Here is an 11362-nt window from a genome sequence, read left to right as displayed (position 1 = left end):
TCTCTAGCAGTCTGAAATGCAGTATAAGAGACATACAGCCCGATGTGTAGTAGTCCAGTATTAACCAATAGTATGGTTGGTAATGTCTTGGCAATGCAGTTGCAGAAAGAATTATCTACTTAGGTGAATTTGTGGCTTGTGAAACTTAGCAGTGCTACGGCTATACGTAGTCAAATTTCCATCCAGGATCAGTCAGTATGACTGAGGCCTGAAACCACTGCAACTAGCAGTAAGTCCTGGGGAATGTGTAGGAGATGGAGAAACATTTCAAACTAGTAAATGACTAAAGTGAAAATAACATAGTATCTTGCATGATGGAATATAAACAGTCTGTGCTGGGTGCAAATGGCTGGTGAGGACAGCTGCAGAACAAAGGTAGCTTACACCTAGCAGGTGTTAACTCATGTATAAGGAAGAGAAAATAATTTTCTGGCACATTTAAATCTTGAGAAAAAGGGGCCGTCTGCCCATCTGGTGGAAGGAAAAACTAATGGAGCCTGAACGTTGGAACAGTGATAACGGCAGAAAGCTGGGCTGAGTCAAGGGCTGAGTGGACTTTGAAAAGTGACTATGAGAAACGCTAGGGAGAAAGAAGAGATGTGGGGGGAAAAGCAAGGAAAGTAGGGGACAGGTTCCTCTAGGAGTGGGACAGCAGTGCAAGTGAAGGGCAGTGAGACTTTGAGGAAAAGATGGAAAAGTGAAGTAGCGAGGAGTCTGGTGGGAAGAATATTGTCAGAAATGGCGTTCACACAGGAAATGTATATGGGCACTTTAAGGAAGAGCTCCAAGGTTAGTATCATAAAGTGCTGCTGAGTTTTTTTTAACGATGACTTTCACCAAAGTTCACTGAATTAGTGATTCTTTTGGGTGCCTCAGTGCCTCCTAGATTATATAGGTCTGAGAAGTCTAGATGCTTTCTTCTCCATTTGGCTAAACCTTCCATACTTGAAACATGCAGTGCTGTCAGGAAAAAGATAAGTGGTTGACAATGGTATGCTATCAGAGAAATAATCACATGCGTTGTGACTGATAACTGGCTAGTTGACAGGCTGCTAGCTACTGGGTCTGTTGCCAGGGAAGACAATTACATACGTTTTTGTCACTTGCTGTTGGTGTAATTGGTTCTAAAGGCCGTTCAGTAAGGTAGCATTTTCCCACATAGATTACCTTGCATTAAATAAAAATCTTTGCTTTAGCATTAACCTTTGCTTTGAAATGAAATTATTTCTATGAGATAATAAGATTTGTGATTTAACAGGGGACAGCAGTTCACAATGACACAGCACACTTACCTAAAATGTTGAACCGTGCTACTCTAGGACCAGGAAACATTTACTGAATATACTTGCCTGATTGTTAATCCAAGAGCTCTTGTGTATATTTTCAAAAGGGACTGGAATGTGTAACAAGAGAGGAAAAAGGAATAAGGGAAAGAGAAAGCTAGTGAGCTCAGGGCAAATCATGGCTACTACCTCCCTGTCTAGATAACTGGAAATTAAGAGCTGAAGGCCACCTATTGACTTATTGAAGGCCTGCGGTTGAAGTGTAGACTTGCAATGTTTTTGCTGGCTGTGGAACAAAAATTGGTTTCTGTGGGTTGGCTGGGCCGGGCCTGCCTAAAAGCTGAGCTTCTGCTTTAGATCTGCCATGAGCTAAAGCAGAAGCAGCCCTAATTGTTGGCAGCAACCTGGAGCAAGAAAGATGGGGTCTGGGGAAAAATGGAGCCATGCAAAGGCCAAGCGAGATGAGGGGTAACCTGTGCCTTTGATGTGAAAGGGAAGGAAGAGGCAGAGGTGTGGCCAAAAAGGTAATGTGATGCTCCAGTGTGCATTTCAAATACTTGCTTGGGACTGGAGTCAAAAGCCCAAAGGATATGCTAGAAGAAATAGAACTAAAAATGCTTTTTGCCTGGTGATTTCCAGTTTAAGTGGAAGATCTCTTCCGCAAAGGCCAGTTTGCCATTACCCACAGCTTGTAGCACTCAAACCAGTTAAACACAGATGTGGAAAGAAAAATGGTTTCTGCAGTCTGCCTACATAGTGCATTTTGTGGTGTGTGTATAAAACTAAGCTATACAAACAAAAGCTCATGCAAGCTAAATCCCATTTTAGTACCAGAAACCAAGAAATATTCGTTGCATAATCCAAAACACTCTTCAGTAATGATGTAATAGAGAAATAATTCTTTTATAGTGAAGTAGTCCAGGATGCTATATCACTATACCTTAACCAGCTTAAAATTAGCTGAATTTTCCCTTGGGCTACAGTCCACTTTGTATCATGTCACCCTCCTTCCAGAACTCCTTTCTGTTTTGTTAGCAGAAAATTTCTGTTGAAATGTCTATTGAAAATATTTAGCTTTGTTCCTTCAGCAAATATCTTCATTGGTCCTGCAGACATCATGGTCATAGTATGCACTGAAACATGTAAATCGTAAGCCTTTACTCTTCTCTAAGCTAATAAATCAAAGTGAAGAATTTTGGGGGTTTTTTGTTTTTTTTTTAATGCTGGATTAGATGTCTAAAAACCAACTAAAACATCTTCAAGTGCCTCATGTTACCTACTGCTTTTCTGGATGTCATTAACATTCACATAAGTGGCATGCTGAAAATCAGAGTTTGTTGCAGGGATTCCTCTGGCTCTCTTACTGCTTTTTTTTTTAATTTAAAGCACTTTCTGCAATGGTATTATGCTCTTCTCTTCCCCCATGGAGGGGAAAAAAAGAAATACTATTACATATACAGCATGTAAAAATTTTTACATCAGTCAATCAGATGGCTATGTAAACTACTGAAGGTTACCAGAAAAGCTAGCATCAGTGCTAACCTCCATCTCACCATGCTCTCTTACACATCCAGGAAAGTAATCACAAGGGCTGAAGAAGGCTTGATTTCAGGCAAGGACAGCTCAGCCTTACTCCCAGCAGGACAAAGCAGGTCCTAACTGTTCTTGGACTTCAGGGCCTGTGGCTCTGGGCAGCTCCTGCCCATGAACAAGAGGCCCCACTGGTCCTTTGTGGCTCTACCTGGTTATGACACCATTAACTGCAGTGGGACTTCACCAGCTCACCAGAGCTGAGAATTTTGTTTCATCACCCTCGGGAGTAATTGCTGATTTACACTACTGTGAGTATAGAATTATGTGAGTATGGTTAACAGATCAACTTACAACTGAACCTTAGTGTTAAGTCGTCTTTCTTACTTACTTCTGAACTGTCATCCTGATGTCTTGAATTAGAACATGTGTTGAAAGTTGTTGTACAAAATTTTTTGTGTCAGTATGGCTTAGCAAGCCCTGGAGCAGCACTGTTAACCATGGTTCATGGCAATGCAAAAAGCAGTCTGATAGCAGATGTTCATCTATTCCATTCTGTGTAACTCCTAACAAATTAAAAACAAATGCTACCTTAAATCCTGTGAGAACTTTTTTTTATAAGCTAGCGAACAGCATCTGATCTTTATCAGGTTTTGTAATTGCAAATAATTTAGCCATATGTAATTTGTCATTAATGCACACTTAAGGACAACTTACCTTTTACAAATGTACAGCTCAATTTTAATAAATATCAGAATAAAAACATGGCAGAGACCTGTGATTGTTAATTATTTTCATAATGAAGCAATGTTGATCAGCAGTTTTCAACCTAATTAAGCAGTTGTCCTGAAATTTAACAGTATGCTTTATATGCCATTGTAGCCATTGAAATGATTTGTTGTATAAACTTACTGCAAATTGTCCACCAGAGAGAGCTGTTGCAAAATTTTTTTTTCCAACGGCTGCTGAAAACAATTCATTAACTTATAACCAAAATTATTAAATTCACCATGACAGGTGCAGATGAATCATGTAGTTTATTCCATTGGCCAAAAAGTGTAGGCAGTAGTACCATTAAAGGGCAAATGGATATACCTAACAAGGCATTTCTGTTCATTTCTTAAATATTTATATGCTGAGTAAATTAAAAAAAACAAAACAAACCCGAAACTGTTTCTCCTTACACTATCAGACTATGAGGAATGGCAGAAATGCTTGAAATCTCACAGAGCATCTTTAGAAGCTCTGCAGGTCTGGGGAGGAGGTGCAGTAATAATTCTGGCTCTGTTAGATGAGAGAGGAATGTCTAGTGACTGCACAGTAGAAATAAGATGCACAATGCACTGGCAGCCATGATGTAACGTAGAAACCTGTTTTACTTCATTGCAAACAAATGGACAATATATATTGTACAATATATAATAAAAATACAGCCAATACAAGTGCCACTAATTAACAAAAACCCTAATGTTAAGACTTAAAAATGCTCATTTTTGTAATATATACACTGCAGTAATAAGCCACAATAAATACATCAAATTCCATATCATTCATAATAAATACAGAAAATATAAATACAGAAGAATACAGTTAATTTGAATAAATTATTACAACATAAGGTCTAGGTTAAGTTCTGTTGAATATTATTGTAGCTTATATTACCCTTTGGCATCTTTGATGTTACAACTTCTTTAAAAAAAAGAAAGGAAATTAAGGAAATGTGTAGTTCATGAAGCCTAAAATTATTTCCGTGTACAGATTTTAAGATGAAATTTCTTTCCCTTCGCTTCTTCAAACAGTTTAAAAGCAGCAGTCCAATTAAGTATGTTGCTTTACTGTTGAGATCTCCATAATTTCAGTATGCAAGATCATCTGTAATGGAAAATGTTAAGTACTTAACATAATTATTTTTCTCAAGAATTAGAAAAGTTAGAAGTAATGTACAAATTTTAAACAAATGGCTGCAATTACACCACAATTTTACTAGTCCCATTTGAACGGATTACATGTCTGAAAGACCATCAATTTAAGTGCTTTTGAATCCATGCCGTGGTGTGTTGTTTACCACTTGCCAACAAAAATTTCAAAAGCAATTTTATATGCTTATGGGGAAATATATATATACAGAGATGAACCTCCTAAAAGACAGCTCTAAACTAGACAGTGTAAATGTTACATAGTTTGTATTTGTTAAAACAATGAAAACACTTTAAACATAAAAAATGTAGTAACTGTTGGTTTTGTCTGTTTTTTACAAAAATGCTATCTATTAGTTGTAGATGGAAACAAATCAAAATAACTAATTGCCATGTTTTATGTTAATAGGTATTAATTAACCAGTACATTTGTATTAATAACTTTGTTTGTAAAAGGTTATTACACCAGAATGCAATTTAACTTAGAAGATCGACTTTACTAAGACAATATTACAGGCTGAGGCTCTTAGGAACGGATTTGTAATCTACAGATTTTGACTATTTTTGCACTGTTAAATGTCTAGCGCTTATTTTACATCAAACACTTTTTTAACATGTTTCACAAACTACACTTCAGATGTATTTCCAGAGAAGTGCCTACAATCAGTCAATTAAAAGAAGGGCCCAGTTGTTAAGCATGGTTTACATGGTCATTGTTATGTAAGAACTGAAGTGGTGGTATTTGTGTGAAATGGTTTGAAAAAACAGCATGCTTGCTTCTGTTTTTGTTTTAAGAGAACCAGCTGCCAGTGCACACAATGATGCAATCTTTTCAAGAAGCTGAAAACTCGTGCTCAGTCTGTGTATCAGAGAGAGACTCACGAATGGATGGCTGGTTCTTCACGGTGATCCCCCAATACCCCAGCAAGGTTGATGTTCACCCATAATCCAACCCAAAATTTCATTCTTAAGAACATCTTTAAAAAGTTTAAGATGGAGAAACCTAAAAGAATTAGTTGCCATAATGTACTACGTCTCATTTGAAAATCCCAAGCTAAAATGCTAATAAAAAGGACACGTATTTCTTTGTTGCTTTTAGTCTCCTGTTATCTGAGAAACAGATTATATTAGAACATGTGCCTGGGAGCAGAGTTAACTAAAATGATATTGAACATGACTTTGCAGTTGACATAGGCAAAGACATGGTAGCAATGCTTCTAGGGTGTTGCTTTGCTTTGTAGTTTTTACCCCATGCTTTTGGATAAGTCTTTTATTTAATGTCTGCCTGTATACAACTGGTATGGAAAAATGACATTTCCTGTTTGCACTGAGTTACTGTTTGTTTTAAAATATATTAAATAACAGAATTAATATTATGATCTAACATGGCCAAGCTTGTAGTAAACATGTATATACTTTTCCATCCTTGCTCTGGGGATATCTTAATTTCCTTTTTTCCTTCCTTTTTTTTCATATGTAAGGTTTTCTTTTGCCCTTTAGAAGAAAAAAATGTCCTCATCAGTCTACCTCTTGCCTTCATCCTTTTCCTCTAAATTGCCCTTTCTGTCCTCCCCTCACTCACTCCAGGGTGTATCCACCCATGCCTCAAGACAAAGGATTATCTTGATTCTTGTGTTAAACAGTGGTGTTCATTTGTGTCTTCCACCATTTTTCCTGTTCATTGAGAAAAGCTAATCCAGTCTTCATGGCTTGTTGGAAAAGTGCACAGTTAGAGAAGAACATACACGTGAGGCAAACTTCTTTTGACTTGGTTCTATTTGACGTTCATTCATAAAATACCCAAGTAAAACAAAAGTGTCATTGCTAAGATCCAAATTAAGATAATTGAGTAAACAAATGAAGTTTGCCTTCTGACTTTTTTTTCCTTGTCCGCCACCCCAGCCTTGGATGAAGGACTATCGTGTTCTCAATTGAGAAGTAGCAATACAGAGTATCATGAATATGGTTCTCCAGTCAGTGGGACCTTCTGTGTAGTGGGTATCCTCCTAACCATAAAGACTATAGAGCAGTAGAGCAATGCACATTTTAACTTTTCATTTTTAAGATCTAAATGACTTCTATTTCATAAAGAGTTTTTTTAATTTATTATTTATTACTTGTATTAGAAAAAAAGAAAAAAAATCATAACAGTAGTTTGAAGGAAACTTTTTGTTCCGCAAGGTGATGGTTTTCTGCTTTCCCTAATCTTGGATTTTCATCCTGTACTGGACTATGCTGTATCAAGAATGACACGCTTCCCCTGGATCTGCATGCCTCAGGAGACAACGAGGATCCCCTGCCACATCTCTGCAGCCTGTGGGGTAGGTTTCCTTCCTGTTTGTGTGTATGGAAGGGGAGAGTCTATAGACCCCCACTGGGGTTGCTCCCTCATGACTCATATTCAGAGACAATGGGGGACTATTTTTCACCACAGTTGCGATCTATCTACATGCATTAAGTGAAAAATAGAATGAACTCTTTTAGTAAAATAAAGGCTAGATAGCACAGAGGACACTAGAGTTGCCCTCGTGCTCGATTTTAATGAAAAGCCTTACTGTACAACAGACCTTTCCCAGACACTAAGATGAAGGGAGGAAGTAATTAAAAAGAAAAGACTAAGGCTGCAAAACAGATGTTTCATCAATTGGATGTTCTTACAAAAAGTAAAATTCTTGGTATCAGCCATTTAGGGTAACAGAAAGTTCTCAAGGATGTTATAACTTTCCTCCCTCAGTGAAAACAATACTCTGGCACATTTATTAGCAACAAGATTAAAAGCTGCCTCTGATTTAGGAGTGGGAAGAGACAGTGAACAGGAAGCACTTACTTATGAAGAACTTAAGTGTGTGTTCACTCAGACATCTTTACAACTAAATCGTACCTGTTCATCACGTCACAATGTTCATGCTTTGGATTTCACACTTCTTGGAGAAAATGGACAATTAATAATTTGCACATGGACAGCGATTACAGAGAACAGCAAAACTAAGGAATACTTAAAAAAAATTTTGAAACATTGAAAAGGCAAATGTTAGGATTTCTCATACAAAGGAACATGTTAATGAACTAGACTCTGTTTTGAAAATAACAGTAGCTTTCTACCATTTTAAAAAAATAGTAATCAGATTTAATATTTTAGAAATAAATTCTATAGAATATATTCTCTGAGTTAATTCTAGTTTTTCTAAGTATTTTACATCAAATGTTCTGCAACCATACTAGAGTAGATGATAGAATTACTCTTTAGCCCCACTGGGAAAGCGTAACACCCCTAAACACTTAAGGATTTCCCATATCATCCTCTTCTGTCCCTGTTCCTGACTGCTTCAGGAAATTAAACAACTGGCACAACGAACATGAGTTTATACAACTCATGAGCCATAACATGGGAGTTTCTTATTTAGCAAATGCCTTTTAAAGCAGTTTCATGGGTCTCTCTTGCTTTAGCTCTGAGTAAGGGCACCTGCTTCGCTGCAGGAGCAGCCTAGACAAGGAGTTTCAACTGAGAGAATTCAGCTGGCAAAAGAAGACAACATGAAGGGGAATAATACTGCCTATTACTGCCAAGTATGGTGTTGCAGGCAAACTACAATCTTGCTGCTCAAATGTTAAGCACTTGACACGTAAATGTTGTATATTCAACACGGCTTTTATTCTAATTTTCACTGTGAAATTTATCATTAAACTTTTGTTCATTAATCCGGTCCTTGGAAAGGAGAGCTTGCTTTTGTTGTGTTTCATGGTAGTGACAAAATTTCTGCTAACTTCTGAGCTGGAATGGGCTTTATTGGGAAAGTGACTGCATTTGCAGTACAAAAATTTAGTTATGATGCCAAAAAAAGACTAAAAAAAGGGTATTTTGCCTGTTCTATAGAATTATTTTTTTTATCACAGTATCTCCAAGTACCTTACAAACCAGAGCATATAGAATGGAAGTGACACAGCGGGACAAAGGCAAAGCCAACAGAACCCAGGTCTCCTCTGTCTGAGCCCAATACTCTCTATCCAGTGTATCACATTTCTACCAAAGAGTCAGGAACATCTGAAATATTAAAAAACACAATACATGTTCTGTTTTGCATACAAATGTACATATACAAGCTTTAACAAACTAGCTGTGTTTCGTGAAGATATCCTCCTGATTGTGAGGCAGGGAATGCTACATGATCAGTTTTTTCACACGTTTACTGAAATGCAACACCCAGGTAAGATTAGAAACTGGATCTGGATCAGTTAGCAATCCAGTGAGTAACAACACCATGAATACTACATGCAATTTCTGCAGAACTCAGACAAAAGGCAGGATCACATTGTTAACTGACTCAGTTAACAGATCAGTGAGCAGGCTGAACCTTATTTATAGCGACTGATGGTTACTATGATAGTGTAAGCAATGGCCTTAAAATAAATAAATGTCAACTCACATTATGACTCACTAGCAGGAACTTAGGTAAATGAAAAAATAGTAAGACTTTGCAAATCTAGAACTTTCTGATCTAAATGGCACACAGCTCATCAAAGAATTTTTTTTTTAAGAAAGGGAAGAATGTTAGAAACTTTTACTGACCAGCTTTTAATTTTTTAAAGGATGTCCAGTGGGCATGAGTTATAGCTCTTAGGAAACAATTGCAATTGCTGCAATTTTGCCAGAAAAGTTCTAATTTTATGTCTAATGCCACTAAAAGCTTTATATATAAACTTCAACAATGCATTTTTTCCGAGAGGCAAAGCTCACATTATAAGCAAAAAGGCATCCAGTTTTAGGTGCTGTTCCAGTGATCTTCTGTGTGAAAATTCTGTTTTATTTTAACAGAGGGAAATGCTTTTGTTACGACTCATTTTTCTGAACTATGTAGTGTAATTGTAAACTATCTACCAATTTATTACCTGGCTTCTTAGGAGTGATTATCAGTAGCCAGATATCTTAGGAAATAAAGCTGATATAACTATCAGTAAAGTAAACATTTCCACAAATTATATACCGTGTTGATACAGAACCAAATACTGCTGTTTATAATTTAGTAACATAATACTTTTATCACGCAGAAATAAGGTTACCCAAAATGAAAGGACTGGTTATCATTATGAATATTAACCAACTGGGAAATGGGACACATCATATATTATTATATACTAGCCCAGAAAAGAACATTAAAACCTTTTCCATCTCACGATTTCATGAAAGTCTAATCAAGGGGTGGGAATCCTGACTCTTACCTGATTCCTGCAGCCTACTCTAGATTTCACAGTTAAATTAGCCCACCTGTTTTGGTCAGGGCTGTGACTGTTTCTTTTTTTTTTTTTTTCACTCTAGTCAACTTATACATGCTAGAAAAGGCCTTAGCTTTGTTATTTGCTGGTATGGAATTGTTTGGGGAACAGGTTTTAGCCCATATTGAAAAAAGAGATTTCTGGGTTTCTTCCCTCAGTATGAGTTTATCTCTGTTAGAAGGCTTGTTGATATTATATACTAATAATATCAACCAAAAATAGCTACCCAGAAATCTCCATGAATTATAAACAGACTTGACTTTGTAACTTGTTGCAAGAACTAAACAAGATTTGTTTACTTTGCATCCTGCAATCAAATCTTGATCACAAAACATCAGATCGGATCAAAAGAAAGGTATTTCTATCTACATTATCACCAGGTAGTTAAGAATATTTTTTCAACATAAATCTTTATTTTCAACATTTTACTTTGTGACTCCCAGGAATTAGCTACTTTAAGCAAGGGAAAATAGTGTAGCACAAGTTCTTTATATAGTCACTGCCTTCTCTACCCTATCTATTACAAGCCGCTGCTTATTATCCTTTGCTGCAAGCTTTAGAGAATTTAGCCATATTCACCCCTGATGCCCCAATGGCATTGAACGTACACACCTAAGTACTCAGAAGTTTATACAGATGCTAATATTGAGGAGGCCTGGGGTCTGAAGCCTGTGCCAACGGAAATATTAAATAACCGTTATCTCAGTATTTTAAAGCTAGCTGAGATGTATTTTATAAAGTTAATTGCTTACTGTGCTTGCTAATATTATTAAAGATATTTTTCGTGTGAAAGCACAGGGGCCAAGAAAATAATTTCTTATTGCTCAGTATCGGGGTGAATAATGAAACAAAATATTTCATTTAACTTTCCCCTGAGAGTAATACCCTGGTGAAGTGTGCATGATCCTCCAGTAGCCAACACACTCTGAGGTTAAAAAGCTGCTACTGATTCACAGCTGCTGTCCCAGCTCAAGTAGAAGGGATTTGTGCTTTTGGTGCTGGTGTTGAGCAAGAGTGCCAGATTTAGGCCTGCTGTTAATGCAAGATGCCTATATACACAGAGCGTTGTTACATTTGCCCATAGAATATCTTGAATAATATTATTCTTATTCTTAGATGCAGAACTTTTTATGAACTAACATGTTTCTCTCTAAAAAGAAAGATGGGTATTTGCTATATGGAAGTGAAGAATACATGCGCTTACCTGGCTACTCAGCCTTTAGAGAAAGAGACTAGAGTGTTCTGTGCCTAAGAGGAATGGAGGCTAAGGAACTGCTGAGCCAGATAACCAACATGACCGCACTTTCCCAGGAGATGGAATGCATTGCAAGGGTGAATCCAGTCCCTAGAGAACTAGGACTT

The 11362-nt window shown here is 37.0% G+C and overlaps 1 protein-coding gene across 8 annotated transcripts in view; it reads right to left on the bottom strand.

The window, feature by feature from the left end:
- Positions 1–7637: 7637 nt before the first annotated feature.
- CSRNP3 (cysteine and serine rich nuclear protein 3) overlaps positions 7638–11362 on the bottom strand; it is a 109093-nt gene continuing 105368 nt past the window's right edge. For 7 of the 8 annotated variants that reach the window (XM_072874409.1, XM_072874407.1, XM_072874414.1 and 4 more), the window contains one exon: positions 7687–8771. The gene's annotated coding sequence lies outside the window, so the exon portion shown is untranslated. Of the gene's footprint in view, positions 8772–11362 lie in introns of all 8 variants that reach the window. The other variant, XM_072874408.1, reaches the window with a different exon arrangement.

Source organism: Ciconia boyciana, chromosome 10 (assembly GCF_034638445.1).
Source record: "Ciconia boyciana chromosome 10, ASM3463844v1, whole genome shotgun sequence".
NCBI classification, from domain to species: Eukaryota; Metazoa; Chordata; class Aves; order Ciconiiformes; family Ciconiidae; genus Ciconia; species Ciconia boyciana.
This window is presented reverse-complemented; position numbering and strand designations above follow the sequence as displayed.